The sequence below is a fragment of the Meleagris gallopavo genome, chromosome 10 (genome assembly GCF_000146605.3).
Source record: "Meleagris gallopavo isolate NT-WF06-2002-E0010 breed Aviagen turkey brand Nicholas breeding stock chromosome 10, Turkey_5.1, whole genome shotgun sequence".
In the NCBI taxonomy this organism is placed as follows: domain Eukaryota; kingdom Metazoa; phylum Chordata; class Aves; order Galliformes; family Phasianidae; genus Meleagris; species Meleagris gallopavo.
The window spans coordinates 14205958-14214505 of record NC_015020.2 but is presented as its reverse complement, the minus strand read 5'-3'; the positions used below and the strand labels follow the sequence as shown (position 1 = coordinate 14214505).

At 48.7% G+C, this 8548-nt stretch overlaps 1 long non-coding RNA gene across 1 annotated transcript; it reads left to right on the top strand.

Moving 5' to 3' along the window:
- Positions 1–7: 7 nt before the first annotated feature.
- LOC104912359 lies at positions 8–5668 on the top strand. The gene is made up of 2 exons (XR_794623.2): positions 8–4536; positions 4611–5668. It is a non-coding gene; the product is annotated as an uncharacterized LOC104912359 (long non-coding RNA).
- The last annotated feature ends 2880 nt before the right edge of the window (positions 5669–8548 follow it).

The following is an 8548-nucleotide window of genomic DNA, read 5'->3' as shown; positions in this document are numbered from 1 at the left end:
CCCACCCCCGATGCCGGACGCAGCCGTGGCCCCGCGGGCCGGCCGGAGCAGATGGTGAGCTCATTGCTGAGCTCTGCGACCCTCGCAGCTGAAGCCTAAAGGTGCTGAGATGCTTCTGGGCCAGAGCTGCGTGCTGATGCCAGGCTCCTCTGGAGAGCAGAGAGGCTGCCGCCGTGGTCAGCGGTGAGATGGAGCTGATTGTGTGCTGCAGGAGGCCGGCTACAATCAATGGGCGGTTTTGTGTTTGCCCGATGCTGTCTTTTGATTTCTCAGGAGCCGATTGCAGACTGGTGTGAAGTGAGAGATGCTGAAGCATATTCCTTGCCCTCTGCTTTCCTGCTTGCCTGGCCTTCACCTTCCCAGTGCCCTATTTGCTAAGATGTCAGTGGAAACGCTCTGCTCAAAGCTTTGCATTTATCCAGGTTTGGGTTTCCCAACCCGCTGCCTTACAGCCACCGCCAGGCTCGGTGTTCCTGAGCCTCCCATGTGTGGGGGCTGGAGCTGTTTGCCCTTTGGTACACGCCGAGCACATTGATGCTGTTTAACCATATATTATCCCAAGCGTTGTATAATGAGGCGGTTCGATTTGTGTAAGACTCTGCGGTGGTGTAATACAGAACAATTACACATCATCACGTCTAAAGAGCCTTACAACTACTGCTCTGTCTCGGGAGGTGCTTTGTGCGTGTTGATTTCCAAAGTGGTGTGGGCAGGAGGAGCGGTGCCTGACCCTGGAGCATTCGTGGGAGGGCTGGTGCTTTAAGCTGTAATGTATGGGTGTGACATCACGCGGCCGATAAGCTGTGATGGGATCTGCCATGTCAGTGATGCCCTTTGTTTATGTGCGTGCGGTTGCTTGTTTTGAAAATCCATGCTTATCGTTTCCTTCCCCGCCTGCGCGATAGCCGTGAATAAGGCAGGACAGGACGAATGCTAATTGCACGGAGTTGTTTTCTGGCTGAAAACGTTTTGCTTTAGCTCACTCTAGCAGCTTGGGCCAGGTGTGAAGTTATGATGTGGCATCTGCACGCTGCCACGCATCTCATGCTGCAGCCAGGTGCTCGTGTTTTCTCCTTCCACTCTAGTTTCTGAAGAAGCAGAGTGCTGAAGTGAGCGATTTCGGCTAATCCATCCTGGAGACGGCAGCTTGGTTATTTAAGGCTGCTGTAGTTTGTTATGCAATCAGATTAACAAAGGTTGAAATGATCATTCAACTTTGGGTAAACAAACGATATTTATAACATCATGGATTAGAGTGATTGCTTACATCGGAGAGATGTGCTGTGGTGAGCACACAGCAGGTATTTGACAGAACGCAAGGGATGGATGTGGTGATGGAGTAAATAGGTTTTGGTAAACTTCTCAGTATTAGACAAGCACTGGACGTGTGTTATGTATTTCAGGAGCTCTTGCGGTGTGCTAGATGAAGCACATGTGCATGGGAAAAGTCCTTACAGCTTCGCTTAGCTGGTAAGCAGAGGCCGCCACGATGCTCAGCCCATGGTGCCTGGGGTGCTCATGTGGCACAGGCTGAAGATGACCAATGCTTGGCTGGAAGCTTTCTGAGTAAGAAAAACAACATTGCAAATGCATTTGCAGAAGCTGGCAGCCCCTCAAGCTGCCCATTTTAAGTTGGCTGTCCTCTCCTGTTGTTCCTGTGGAAGAGGCGTTGCTGCAGGAGGGATCTGTGGGCTTTTCTCCCCAGATCTGCTCAGAGAGGAGGCAGCACCACCGGTGCGGCAGAGCTGAGATGGGAGCTGGTAGAAAAAGGGGAAGGTGGGAGGCTGTGTGGTGAGGAAGTGACTCTGAGACAAGGAGCAGAGGGAGGTGTGCAGTATGCGTGTGGAGCCTTGCTGGGGATCTGTGGTGGAGCTCACAGTGCAGCCATCTCATGCGGGCTCTGGGACCGTGGAAGCGGACCTTGCTCTAAAAATACCCTGGTGTGCCATATGCCTACTGTTGTTACAGTGTGTGATGGCATCAAGCCACAGGGGGAGCAGGGAATGACTGACTTCTGCCAGCCAGTATTCTGGAGGCCTTTGTGTAGGTGTGGAGCCCGAGCACTTCCAACCTCCTCTGGCTCAGGGAGCAGTAAGGCACCCTCCTGGATGCTGCTTTTCCATCCTTCGGCAGATGGTAGAGCAGCACTGTGTTTGGATACACATCCAAAAATATTCTGGAAAGGGTTTTTTTGTTTGTTTGTTTTAATTATTGATACTTATTTCCTCGCTGCCTGTGTTTAAGCAGGCATCTAATTGCAATGGGATTTCACAGGCGCTTGCAAATGTGTATTACTGTGCTGCTGGCTTATCTCTGTGCTGTATAACAGATTTGCAGCTAAATGTACACAAGCACACTTTGGGTGTGCTGCAGTCTGGGAAGGTACTTTGGGGAGGAGGTGATGCTGTTCAGGCTGTGTAACTTAGGATGCTCAGGGAGGAGGTGGTGTGTAATGTGAGATGGCCTTAAAGTGACTGATTGCATTTCTTCTACTTGTGCTAGTCTGCTCCCACTCCAGTTTATTAACAGGTTGGTGTCTTCTTCAGTTCTGTGCTTTGAAGGAGGGCAGTTGCTCTTGATGTGCCCAGAGCTCTGTTCAGCTCAGTATTTCTTCTCTGATGGGACACTTACAGGGTTAGGGGCAAACCACCACTACAGAGCATCCCCTGTCCTGGCAAGACCTCAGCAGTCTTGGTTCTGGAGGTCCTTGTGCTGGCTGTTGTGTGGGCCATCTTCTCTGCCATTGCCAAATTTGTTTAGAAATCCCTTATGGCATAGTATTAACGGCATCCTGTGTTGGTGAACTTCCAGTATAACTGCACTCTGAATTTTATTTCTATTTTTTTTTCATTTGCTTGGAGGTCTTGTGATTTTTATCTGAGTTCTGGAAGATTACTTTCCAGATTTTTCAGTGGGCAAGTACTGTTTGGGGATGCTGAATGAGCCTTAGAATGCATATAGAGACAACTACAGTATGTGAATTCACAGGCTGTGAATTGATCTACAGTAATTGTGCTGTGGTTCAGGTGTCTGTGTGGGTCATAGTGGTAATAGCTGGTACTTTCGGGGCATGGAAGAAGCCTTCCTAAGGTTTATTCATTCATTCTTTATTGTTCTGGCAGTTTCTGACATCCTGTTGATTAGAATGAGTGGAACTTCCATTTTTTAAAGAGAATGGAAAGTGTGTATCATCCCTTTCAACAGCCATTGCCCCTTTAAGCCATTTATGATTGAAGTGGGGGTAATTTCAGCTTGCTGGTTTGTGAGTGGGATAAGAGTAGAATGACCAGACAAACGCTCTGTTTTAAAAATAGAGACACTTACATAATGATGCTACAGAAAATAGCCAGGAACGCATATGGACAAGATCTTTGCTACAGAGGATTAATCCAGCAGCATCTCCTGCACGCGAGTCTGCTGTACCTTGCTTCAAAGGGAGACTCAGGGAAACCATCCTTTCTGCCTGGCCCTGTTGTGGAGCACTGCTTGTGCTTGGAGCTGCTTTTGCAGTTTCTCTCAGTGTGTGGTTTGTGCTCTAGGTGCTTCCAAGAGTGGAATTTAGGGACTATTGCTAATGAAAATTCAGGCCTGGTGAGCACGTCTGGAAGAGCATTGGGATCACATCAGGGTTTTTCCTCTTGTTGTAAAAGGCCTCTTTTTTTTTTTTCTGTCTCTCTAACAGAAAGCAACAGATGTTCTCTTTTCCCAGCATTGACGGGTAAAAAGCAAGTTCACTTCAAATGCATATTTAATAGGAAGAATACTGCAGGATCTATATATACCAGGTGGGCATTTTCCCAGAAGGGTGTGTTGGGCATTGAGGGCTATAACTATGTTGTTTCTAACCAAAATTCTAGCCCTGAACTATAAATACCATCGCCTCACCCTCTGACTCCATGAAATGAGACGTAGCTGGAACCCGGTCGTACGTCAGGACATGAAAGGACCTTGGTGAACTTGTGCTTTCATAATAAACAAGGAGAAGTTTATCCAAGTTGCCCAATGTATGAGTTTGCCCGCATAAAGACAGCTTTTCATTCAGCGCAGGGGAGGGACTTACCTGTTAGATCTTTCTCCTTCCTATTTTTATCTCATCTCTTTCCAAGTTGTTCTTAATAAAAGCAGGACAACCTTAAAGTAATTGTGGATTTCACAAACAGACCTCTGTGTTCTAGACTTCTAGATTAGATTAGCGAAGCCTGTGCCGTTTGGGATGCTGGGATTCTCTCTTCTGTCCATACGCAGCTTGCACCCTGCTGCTTAATTTTGCCTGCAGGTCTGCTCGTCTCAGCTGTGTCTTCACGTGAAGGCAGCCGATGCGCACTGAGCATGCTGATGAAATGCAGGAGCTGGGGGCTCTGCTGCAGATGGGTTTGCTCAGCCCTGCCTCTGGAAGCCACCCCCAGCAGCAGCAGGATGCTCCGAGGCAGGAGTAGATGGCGTTTGAAGCTGTGGCTGGGCTTCTGCTCGTGGGCAGGCACGTGCTGCTGAAGGACAGGGTCTGCTCTCTTCTTCCAGTGCTGTTACGCTTGTTAGGTATGCACACAGGAGCTGTGGTCTGGCGGATGCCCGGAGGCTCAGCTTTCTCTTCTGAGCCTTTATTTTTGCAGGAATCTGAAAGAGCAGAACTGCGGCTGTTGAATAAGCCAGACCCGATCCAGGGGAGCAGATCTGGCTGCTTTCCCCTTCACCTACCTCCAAAGTGTGCAAAGGAGGAACTCGTATGAGTATTTTGGGGATTTGTTATGTTTGTGGGCAAAAGAAAAGGCAGCCAGGGTTTTCTAATATTGTCTCTGTTGTTTTTTCCACTCGGGGTTCTTAAGCAGTTAGTTTTTTCCTTATGATGTATGTTTTTTCAGTTGCTGCCTGGTTGTCAAACGTGGGACCGTCTATCACGTAAAGGTGGCTGGCCTGTGTTACTGCAATGAAAATCCAAACGTCCCGATGATAATTTCTGTTGGTTTTCCTCTCTCAGAAATAAAAAGAAACCTTATTCTTTCTACTTCAGTCGTGTTAGATAAGGTATGTCTTTGAGATTAAAAATCCCTGATGCTGGTGGGAGGAAGGAGGGCATTTCTTTTGTCTGAAACGTTACAGCAGAGGATACTAATTAAAAACAAACAAATTGGGTTTGGGGAGAGCCTTCCTTTGCCCTCGCAGTGAAAACGGTTTGTTTGGAGGAGCTGCAAGAACGACACCCGCAGGCGTTCGAACAGAGATAAATCAGCTCCTGGCTGCCCAAAATCTTCCTGCTCCAGACTGCAGAAATCTGCCAGGAAAGCTTTTGAAATGGCAAGAGCCAGTCTGCATGTTCTGGAGCAGACTGTGTACCGGGGACCACGGCACAGCCCTGAGCAAAAACGTCAGCAGAGCGGAGCGACTGTCGTCCCCAACGCCAACAGACGGACTCCATCGGCCTGCCAGGGCGGCAGCGGATGACGCAACATTAATGGGCAGATCGTGGGGATTGTCAGCTGAGGATGTAGGGTTTGTTTATTGTTCTCCCCCAGCGACAGGAGCTGACTGTGAGACGGATTTTCCTATAGCATTCTGCGTCTTCGGCGTTTTGGCAAGAGTGAGAGTGTTTCCTAAAAAAAAAAAAATGGAATAAGAGGCCTCAGGCTTAGTAACAGCGTTTATGAGAATAATAAATGCTCAGCCTTGTCAAGCTACGTTTAGTTGTGCATTTATTTTGGGGATTTTTACAAGCATAATGGAAAATAATGCTCTTGATGCTTCACTGGGGTTGCAATGGGATTTGGAGTACCTAATTTCCCTAAGACTTGGAAAATCCTGGGCTTCCTGTTGTAGTTTTTGTTTGCCTTTACGTTTATGTGCTAATCTCCGAGCCTTTTCTCTTCCATGAGAGATGCTCTGGTGTTAACAGAGAAATAGTTGAAAGGCCAGTGCACTGGGTGACCGTGAGCTGGAGCTTGCGAGATGTGCTGGGAGGCGTGTGGGGACTGCACGGAGTGAGATTTGTTTGGCATTAGGGCAGAAATCTGTGGTTGAACCCTGGAGAGAGAGCTGCGCAGCTTGTCCTGCCCTGCAGTGCTCCATGAAGTCCAAGTCTCTTCCTCAGCCCGAGTCCAGGGATCAGGCTGATATCCTTGTGACTGCCTTTTTTCCTGTGCTTCTTCTGCAGTTGCTTGTAGTTTGGGCAGCCGTGGCCTTAAAAATACCTCTGGAGGTGAGCAGCTTCCCAGAAGGTCGTTAGAAACTTAATACTACTATTCAATAAGCTTTGTGAGCTACCTGGAACACAAATAACAGTGCTGACGACTGCTTTTCAATTATTAATTTTGGTACAGCGTGTTTTTGGCTATTTAGGGTTGGTTGTCTATGCAAAGTGGCTCCATAAAATGCAAATTGTTAGCTTCTTTGTGGGTCAGAAAGCATTACGTGCTTCGTGCAACTCTCGTAGTTAAATGGCCTTCTTTGTTAGCCAAATATTTTAAGCACGGGTTGACTCTTAGCAGTGTCAAAAACACAGTAATTCTTACCCAGTGTAAATAAAGCGTCTGGGCTTTGAACGATGACTGCAGGTTTTGGCTGGGAAGCTATTTTTGGGCTTCAGGCACGGCCCGAGGCAGGGGGACGGATGCCGTGCTCCTGGAATGGCGTCAGGCCGGAGGATGACTCAGTCAGCCAGCACTTCCTCATCACGAAGGTAGGGATTCACCACAGGTCTGTGTCAGCAGTGAGCAGCCGCCCTCCTGCTGCTGATTCAGCCACCCAACCGTACGTAGGGCTGCACACCCAGCCTGACCTGCTGCGGCTCTCCCAGCTCCCTGCCCACCCTGTGCTGCCCGGGGTGTGGGTGCAATGGTGAGCCATCCTTCCTCGCCTTTCTGCCGGCTGCCAGCGCGGATCTTGTCCTCGCAGATGGATGTGCCGTGTTTAGGGGTTGGATGCAGTTCCTGTTGAGTCAAGCCTGTGCATTGCCCATGGGGTTTGGTGTAGGGTTCTGAGGTTGGAGCAATAGCAAAGGTGGCCGAATCAGCAGACTGTGCTGTTGCAGGTGGGGAAAATGGGTCCCAACCCATGCGGCCCTGCCCTGTTCTCCTTTTGTAGGCAGAACAGGTTGGGCAGCAGCGAGGAGGTAGAAGAAAGTGGGGTTTGCCAAAGATGCTCATTAACCCTGTGGGCAGAGGACTCCTGTTTCCTGGGGTTTCGTGGTAGAGGAGGAGGAGGACCTTCTTTGCTCCTGGTGTTATCGAGTGATTAATAAGAGGAAGGCAAATACTTGTATGGCTGGCTTGCTCCTCCTGCTTGCCCTCCAAAGATACCCTTGGGTGCAACACTTCTATTCTAACACCTGGTTTCGTTCTGGCTGTGTAACTGATCCTACCGCTGTTGCAGCTAAGACTGTGATGGAGAACAGCATCCTCATGACAATATCTTGTGCTCTCTATTGTACCCTTCTTTTCCAACAGCTCCCACAACCCTGGAAAGGCACACAAAGAGCCACTTGCTTTTTCTTGCCATCACAGCCCTTTCCTTTTTTTGAGGAGAGCGATACCAAGTTAAATGCTGTGTTTCCATGCTGAAACCAAATACACGCGAAGTGAAGCAGTAGTGAGGCTTTCTTGCGTTTAGCAGGTGCTTTGAGAAGGCCTATAGCAGTGGTGTTACCAGCTTCCCAGGAGGTGGCCTTTTCCAAGCAGACAACATGTTTTTGTGGTGCTCGTGAGAGGCAGGGATGTAGCACTGGAGGTTGTGGGTGGATTCATCACATCAAGGAGCCCATCCAAGGCCAAATCTATGTGGATTTTCTCAGCCTGTGAGGTGATTCTCCTTTTGATCTCAGTTGTGACTCTGAACATCCTGAGGAGTGAAAGCCACAAATGAGAAAGGAGGTGGCCCTGCAGACTCTTTGCCTCTGCTCTGAGGGCTCCTACCTGGTGAATCACATGCCCCATTTGCTGCTGGGCTTTCTGAACAAGCACAGTGGTGTCCTCTATGCTTTTCCAGACATTCAGTGTCCTTTTCTTCTCTTTCCCAGCTATAATCTATTCGTTCTTTCTCCTTTCGTTCTTACAATGCCAATGATAGCTCATGAACTTGCCTGGGACACGTTCTATACAAAAATGGATCTTTTTGCTTTGAAAATGCTGAGGGTATCTGGCTCTGGAAAAGTGACCCGTGTGCTTCACAGTCTGCTTCTTTGATGCCAGCTCATCAAACTCCAGCTCTTATGCTCCATGCTCAGCAGGCTTCCTAGGAGTGCAAAGTGAGCTGAGGTACGCTGTGTGAAGCACTGATCCGGTCTCAGATTAATGGGGAAAAACAGTGTTGGAGGAGACACAGGCACCCTGCTAAGGCCTCAGATTGCCCAGCTGGTTTTGTAACTCCATTTGAATGTTAAGGGAGAGATAGAAGTCAGGAGTTGTGTTCGTATAGCATGTGCCTTTCGGTGCTAGGGCTCGTGGGCTGGGTAGCCTTTCAGTACCTAAAGGGAGCCTACAAATAGAAGGGGAATCAACTTGTTGAAAGGGTTGATAACTGCAGGACAAGGGGAAATGGTTTGAAGTTGAGGGAGGGCAGA